Below are 8,553 nucleotides of genomic sequence, written 5' to 3' on the forward strand. Positions count from 1 at the left end.
GAGCAGTTTGAAGGGAAATTTGAACTTGCAAACAGGTAAGTTTGCATTTGTATTCATCATGCACTTATTCATGTTCCTGGAATGCGTGGTTAACCCATTCCGTATTTGTGGGCGCAGCATGCAGTGTAGTGTGCAACAATGACTGACAATGCGGATGCTGTGCTTGATCTTTGTGTAGGCCTATGTGTGTGTGCATATAAATGGCTTGTTTACATTCGTGTAGACCGGATTTGGACTGTCGCTTTGGTTTTGAAGGTGTTTTCATAGGCGTGTTTTTAAACTTTTTATAGACCTCATGCAACTATTGCACAGGTTTGCCGTTTTGAGGACGACTTGCACGTGTGCGTGCGTGCGTGCGTGCGTGCGTGCGTGTCAGTGTGTCTGTCTGTGAGTGTTTGATGGTGCCTGTGTGTTTGTGTGTGTGTTTCTCAATGTTGCTTTTGTCTGTATGTTTACAGAGGTTGTTTTTGTTCTTTATCTTGTTCTTGTTGATAATGTACTTCTTCTTCGTTGTCGTCGTCGACATCTTCTTCTTCCTATCCGGTGTCTTATTTTCTTTGCTGTTGTTATCAAAAGAGAAAAAACGCAAAGCAATAGTTTTGTCTTTTTTTCCCAGTGGGAATCGCGTTTATGACAGAGAAATGAAAAGTTGTGTAAGCATACTAAACAGTGGTTGAATGTGACAGAGAAAGTATTTAATAGCATTTAAACAGATATCGTATTGAACAAGTGTAGTAATTAATACAAACCGTTTCTTTGCTAATCGATTTTTTCAATTGGCAGTAGCTATAACATCAAGCATGCTGTCATTCATGCGTTAGTACACGATGCACAATGAAAGAAAAAAAATCAATCAAGAAACCAAGACAATAATCAAGAAATCAAGAAATTTAGAGAAAAAAAGAAGCAAGAAATATCACACTCACACACACACACACACATACACACACACACACACACACACACACACACACACACACACACACACACACACACACACACACACACACACACACACACACACAAACACACATCCAATTCCTCAGATTCAGACAAAAGTAAATTAAAGACCAAATACTAAACAACCAGACACTTAACCAGTAAAACAGAAATAAACAGCCCTACCTGAACAATAGCGGGCAGCACAACTTTATTCAACTTCAAGGCAGACACAAATGTTAGCGAAATGAATGCAGGAGAATGCAAACAAAAACACGTTGCAAATGGCACAAGCAAAACAATTTCAAAACAGCTTTTGAGGAAGGCGAATAATAACTACAGAAGTAATAGTTGGATGCAAATAATACGCCATTGAGAACAACAAAAGTAAGGTACTACTCCCCTTGTAAATATGTGTAATACGACAGTAAACACACAAACATATTCTGATTTTTTTTCTTGAATTTTCCCAGGGTTAAGTGTTCAATAACAGAACAATTTAATTGGCCTAAATCTAAGTAATCTGAAACTGGAAAGTGGGCACGTAATGTAAGCGTTTACTTGAGAGGTCGTGTCCCTATTGTTTTCTCTGTTATTGTTGTATCATATGTTAAAATTGACAAAAGAAAAGTCTTGTTTAAACCACATTTAAATGTGTTTGCATTTCGAGGCCACAAAGAACGTGTCCACACACCATCAAAGCTAGGGTTCAGACAGTATCACTACACATTAGCAATAACTTAACTGACAGTATCTAAGGCAATACATCAATCAATCAGTTTTTTAAAAAAAAGTGTCGCATTGCAACGTCCTGTTTAAAGTTGTTTCATGCCAGCAACTGCAGACATCATTGTGTAAAATGATACATGTATATCATTTCACAGAGACTATAAGCGTTGTAACTTTTTTCGTTGAATCGGTACAAACTGTCTCTTTTGAACTCAAGACTTATCGTAGTTGAATTCATCTATTTTTAACTAACATGATGCAACATATCAGGAAAATACGAGCGATTTTGACTCTTTGTCACTAGTTTACGTTCTCTTTTGTTTTTCTTAGTTTTTGTCTTGCAGATTTTCCGAAAATTATGAAGGTAAACAATGTAAACATAAACACAAAATGATGCATAATAAATCGCAAATAGATCGAAATTAAACAACCTTAATTGTAGGAACTCGATTCATAGATATCAGAAAAAAAAGAAAACCCCAAACAAACCCGGGAACAAAACTATGCAAATACAGTTATTGGAATATAATTTTGTTGTTATGCACTATTTTGTTTTAATGATTTCTGGTGATTCAATTCCAATCATTTTGAGTCCATTCAAAATACGTGTACATGTAGATCTTTCTCACGAAGCTAAAAGCCTGGCAGAATAAGGAATTAATTAAATACGAACTAGGCAGAATAAGAAATTAGAAAAAGACAGATTGATAACTAAACTGAATAAAAAATAGACTAAATTAGAGTAAGAGAGAATGGGAAACCGATAGTACTAGACCAAAACCGTGTCGCTGGTGGAACCAGAAGAGTAACAGTAGCGTCTCCAGAGAGAGTAGTAGAGGATCTTCCAGTCTTTGCATTTCTGCTGCAATATCAGCTCCCTCAAGTTGACTGTGACCGTATAGTCGCGGCCATCGTCATCTGACAAAAAAAAAACAGAAATGAAAAGTTACAATACAATCAAAGACAATGCAGGTACAACTCTTGGAAAAGTAGACACAGATAGAAAGAAAGACACGAAGGAAACGAATACTTTGAAGGCACAGTCTTTTCTGTGAAAACAGTTCTGCCCAACATCACCCTGGTAGCTTCCTGCGCAGAATGGGCATTTTCCTGTTAAATTAATTTCGCAAATTGGCTCTAGTGTCGGTTGAGGAGTCCATTCATTAAAACAGAACCACACTGCTTAGAAAGCGTCAAGGCAGTTGGTTTGTGGTATGACTCGAGTCTAAGTGGAGGGATGGTCTTATCCATTTTGAAAGCCTGGAAAGTTATGAGATGGTGAGTCGAATCGGCTCATTTGATTAATGGTATACATTCTACGCCAACTGAGGTGTTTCGATTCGTCAAAACTCGAGTACGTACCATGTCACTGAATGTGTTGAATTAATATGGTATTGTGTATAATTATAGGAACATGCACAACTCTAGTGTGTGTTTAAAGTGATAAAATCTAGCCAAAACAAACACTGTTTCATCGCCCAAAAAAGCTATACATTTTAGGTTGGTGGTTGTAATGATGTGACCACACACCAGGAATACCTTGAAAATAAAGGTTTGAGCGCTAATTTACTCAAATTAAAAACGGCTGTGTTTTTAATGGGCATTCCAGACTGTAATTCTCATTGTGACGCCTTTTTGCGCCAATCATTGTTTTCGTCCTACCTTTCGCCCCTGAGTGTTGCTAGAGATACAGGTTTGAAATTGAGCCGTTAGCTACAGAGTTCGTTTTGGATGGATAACAAGACACACGAGGAAGGCGTTATATTTTTCAAATCTAAATGCTGTGTTTGGTAGTCTTTTCAGACGGTGATATTCTTCAAAGGACAGTGTGTTTGTTTATGTAGTGCGAAGCGTTTTGGCTCTGTGTGGCACGGAATGTGCTTGCGTTTGCTAGACCAGAGGTTTGACTTCCTGAATCCAACGACTGGGTGGCCGAGTGGTAACGCACTTGCGCTCGGAAGCGAGAGGTTGCGAGTTCGACCCTGGGTCAGGGCGTTAGCAATTTTCTCCCCCCTTTCCTAACCTTGGTGGTGGGTTCAAGTGCTAGTCTTTCGGATGAGACGAAAAATCGAGGTCCCTTCGTGTACACTACATTGGGGTGTGCACGTTAAAGATCCCACGATTGACAAAAGGGTCTTTCCTGACAAAATTGTATAGGCATAGATAAAAATGTCCACCAAAATACCCGTGTGACTTGGAATAATAGGCCGTGAAAAGTAGGATATGCACCGAAATGGCTGCGATCTGCTAGCCGATGTGAATGCGTGATGTATTGTGTAAAAAAATTCCATCTCACACGGCATAAATAAATCCCTGCGCCTTGAATATGTGCGCGATATAAATTGCATAAAAAAAAAATTAAAAAAAAATCCCTGCCCTTAGAACTGTACCCACGGAATACGCGCGATATAAGCCTCATATTGATTGATTGATTAATCTGCTTTGATGAATGGGTATCTATGAAAACTAAATAAAGTATGATGACGAACGGACACAGGAGAGATGGGCGCAGCAAACAGCTCGCTGATTAACATTAATTTATTTATTTGGCATAGTTTCGGAGCAGATTTGAGTAATTCATTGCAGGCGTTTCTAAATTACAGGTCCAATTTGTCAGAAAACGTTCCAAAATGGCGCTTTAAGTGTACAAACTTTAACTTTCACGCCTTTCTTTCTTAGATAATACTCCATCGGGCGAGCGTCGATTTCGAACGGTAATTTCTTTTAGTTTCAAAACTACTACGAAGAATTCATTTCGAGTCAGTACCAGTCTCAATCGGCGCAATAACGTGCGTCACTTTCAAACGGAAGATATTTCTTCAGATCGTTGTAAGTCCTCCGTGGGTAGTATGGCCCTTCAAACGTAATTGGCGTTGAGCTTTAAATTTGAAGACTAACCCCAAAGATATAGATGATACTTATCCAAACATAACAATAACCAATTGGCTACTTACAAAAAACTGCGGGCCTGGCGGTGGCTGTCTGTCGTGGATTGAACCATACCGCGTGGGTGGCCCTGAACAAGCTGAAACTGCCCACAAGAAGAAGAACCAACGCGGTTTGGAATGGCCTCAGTTTTGGAGACATGCTTTTCCTGTATTGTCCGCTGGAGTTAAAATTGTACCAGCGGTCAGTAGGAATGTCTCACGAAGAAGAAAAATGAAGAGATGTAATATGCTACGGCGGTTGTATTTCTTGTTCTTGTTCTTATTGTCTGTGTTCTTCTCGTTCTTCTTGTTCTTCTGCGGTCGAAATAACTAGTGAAAGGCCAGATCTGCAGCCCGGTCGTCCAGATGAATTCACTGGTCTTTTCTAGGTAGTGATGGGTTTACCAAAGATACATGTGCTTATAGCTATACGCCCCCTCTGTGCAGGTGTGAAGGCTTATAACATCACGGGCTGAGCATGGTCAAACCGCGTGCATTTCCGCTGAGTGAACGAGGTAGGCAACCGTGTTTCGTTATAGGAATAGAGTGTTATTTCTGTGACCATGTCATTTGCTTCCTGGTACTGAGCAATATTCCCCTGTGTTTTTCCCATGGAGGATTGGTTATACTCTTCTCCAAAATAAGCCACGCAATATATGATTCACGATTTCAATATAAAAGATTGAATTGACTGAGATAAATTGCTACAATTTGAATTGATTTGATTAAAAGTGTAATCATGAACGTTTCTCAACTTTTTGGCAATATTAACAATCAGATTTGCGTTGTTGCTTTATGAGTTACGCTCCTTTCAGAGTGCAATATAAAAGTGTACATGACCTTATTAACAAAGCTAACGATCACAACCATGGGATTTGTTTTCATGCATGCGAGGTTTTAGGTGGAAATAAATTATTATTAAATATATCATAATTATCTCAATAATGCATATTTCTTTCGTCTGACATCATATTTACATTTCATGTATTCTGGTTTTTTTTTAAGTACCTCTTATTGACACTTGAACTCCAACACTGGCGTAACTGTATTAAGATACGAGTCGACTGAAACATTTTGAGCGTGCCACTATTTTCGAGAACGTTGTGAAAAAAAAGTCGCATACTGCGAATGTATGGCACAATTGTTGTAATTAAAATGGTTAAAATATACATAAAATCTACTTTGAAATATATTCTTAGTCGGATGAACTGAAAAAAACCACATGTTTCCGATTTCGGGCGTGGTTGTGGAGTAAAGGAGTGTGTTTACTAAGGTATTTCCCCGTTTTTAACTAAAAAGATGTAGGTCGTGTCACAATGAATGGACACCATAAACACTTCATCTCACAGGAATACACCCACTCACAGTTATGCACGCGTCGCGCGCGCGCGCACACACACGCACACACACGCACACACACTCACACACACACACACACACACACACATTCAAACACACACACACACACACACACACACATTCAAACACACACACACACACACACACACACACATCCAATTCCTCAGATTCAGACAAAAGTAAATTAAAGACCAAATACTAAACAACCAGACACTCAACCAGTAAAACAGAAATAAACAGCCCTACCTGAACAATAGCGGGCAGCACAACTTTATTCAACTTCAAGGCAGACACAAATGTTAGCGAAATGAATGCAGGAGAATGCAAACAAAAACACGTTGCAAATGGCACAAGCAAAACAATTTCAAAACAGTTTTTGAGGAAGGCGAAAGCAAGGTATCATAATAACTACAGAAGTAATAGTTGGATGCAAATAATACGCCATTGAGAACAACAAAAGTAAGGTACTACTTCCCTTGTAAATATGTGTAATACGACAGTAAACACACAAACATATTCTGATTTTTTTTCTTGAATTTTCCCAGGGTTAAGTGTTCAATAACAGAACAATTTAATTGGCCTAAATCTAAGTAATCTGAAACTGGAAAGTGGGCACGTAATGTAAGCGTTTACTTGAGAGATCGTGTCCCTATTGTTTTCTCTGTTATTGTTGTATCATAATTATGTTAAAATTGACAAAAGAAAAGTCTTGTTTAAACCACATTTAAATGTGTTTGCATTTCGAGGCCACAAAGAACGTTTCCACACACCATCAAAGATAGGGTTCAGACAGTAGCACTACACATTAGCAATAACTTAACTGACAGTATCTAAGGCAATACATCAATCAATCAGTTTTAAAAAAAAAGTGTCGCATTGCAACGTCCAGTTTAAGTTGTTTCATGCCAGCAACTGCAGACATCATTGTGTAAAATGATACATGTATATCATTTCACAGAGACTATAAGCGTTGTAACTTTTTTCGTTGAATCGGTACAAACTGTCTCTTTTGAACTCAAGACTTATCGTAGTTGAATTCATCTATTTTTAACTAACATGATGCAAAATATCAGGAAAATACGAGCGATTTTGACTCTTTGTCACTAGTTTACGTTCTCTTGAGTTTTTCTTAGTTTTTGTTTTGCAGATTTTCCGAAAATTTTGAAGGTAAACAATGTAAACATAAACACAAAATGATGCATAATAAATCGCAAATAGACCGAAATTAAATAACCTTAATTGTAGGAACTCGATTCATAGATATCAGAAAAAAAAGAAAACCCCAAACAAACCCGGGAACAAAACTATGCAAATACAGTTCAATCAATCAATCAATCAATGAGTCTTATATCGCGCATATTCCGTGGGTACAGTTCTAGGCAGTGATGCCGTGTGAGATGAAATTTTATACGGCCAGTAGATTGCAGCCATTTCGGCGCATATTTACCTTTCACGGCCTTCTATTCCAAGTCACACGGGTATAGGTAGACAATTATTAACTGTGCCTAAGCAATTTTGCCAGGAAAAACCCTTTTGTCAATCGTGGGATCTTTAACGTGCACACCCAATGTAGTGTACACGGGGGGAGGTTCGGACACCGAAGAGAGTCTGCACACAAAGTTGACTCTGTGAAATAAATTTCCGCCGAAACTGGGATCGAACTCACGCTGACAGCGGCCAACTGAATACAAATCCAGCGCGCTACCAACTGAGCTATATCCCCGCCCAGTTATTGGAATATAATTTTGTTGTTATGCACTATTTTGTTTTAATGATTTCTGGTGATTCAATTCCAATCATTTTGAGTCCATTCAAAATACGTGTACATGTAGATCTTTCTCACGAAGCTAAAAGCCTGGCAGAATAAGGAATTAATTAAATACGAACTAGGCAGAATAAGAAATTAGAAAAAGACAGATTGATAACTAAACTGAATAAAAAATAGACTAAATTAGAGTAAGAGAGAATGGGAAACCGATAGTATTAGAACTAGACCAAAACCGTGTCGCTGGTGGAACCAGAAGAGTAACAGTAGCGTCTCCAGAGAGAGTAGTAGAGGATCTTCCAGTCTTCGCATTTCTGCCGCAATATCTGCTCCCTCAAGATGACTGTGACCGTATAGTCGCGGCCATCGTCATCAGACAAAAAACCCACAGAAATGAAAAGTTACAATACAATCAAAGACAATGCAGGTACAACTCTTGGAAAAGTAGACACAGATAGAAAGAAAGACACGAAGGAAACGAAGACTTTTCTGTGAAAACAGTTCTGCCCAACATCACCCTGGTAGCTTCCTGCGCAGAATGGGCATTTTCCTGTTAAATTAATTAAAAATTTTCGCAAATTGGCTCTAGTGTCGGTTGAGGAGTCCATTCATTAAAACAGAATCACACTGCTTAGAAAGCATCAAGACAGTTGGTTTGTGGTATGACTCGAGTCTAAGTGGAGGGATGGTCTTATCCATTTTGAAAGCCTGGAAAGTTATGAGATGGTGAAGTCGAATCGGCTCATTTGATTAATGGTATACATTCTACGCCAACTGAGGTGTTTCGATTCGTCAAAACTCGAGTACGTACCATGTCACTGAATGTGTTGAATT

At 38.6% G+C, this 8,553-nt stretch overlaps 2 long non-coding RNA genes across 2 annotated transcripts in view; both read right to left on the reverse strand.

Annotated features, from left to right (window-relative positions):
• Positions 1-1,112: 1,112 nt before the first annotated feature.
• On the reverse strand, positions 1,113-5,993 carry LOC138958560 (uncharacterized). Its single transcript, XR_011453435.1, has 2 exons — positions 4,623-5,993; positions 1,113-2,586 (listed from the first exon to the last, which is right to left on the reverse strand). It is a non-coding gene; the product is annotated as an uncharacterized lncRNA (long non-coding RNA).
• A 194-nt stretch (positions 5,994-6,187) lies between these two features.
• The window catches only part of LOC138958561 (uncharacterized), a 3,981-nt gene continuing 1,615 nt past the window's right edge, over positions 6,188-8,553 (reverse strand). The window contains exon 2 of the long non-coding RNA XR_011453436.1: positions 6,188-8,062. This is a non-coding gene — a long non-coding RNA (uncharacterized lncRNA). The remainder of the gene's footprint in view (positions 8,063-8,553) is intronic.

This window comes from Littorina saxatilis, linkage group LG2, assembly GCF_037325665.1.
Source record: "Littorina saxatilis isolate snail1 linkage group LG2, US_GU_Lsax_2.0, whole genome shotgun sequence".
Classification (NCBI taxonomy): Eukaryota; Metazoa; Mollusca; class Gastropoda; order Littorinimorpha; family Littorinidae; genus Littorina; species Littorina saxatilis.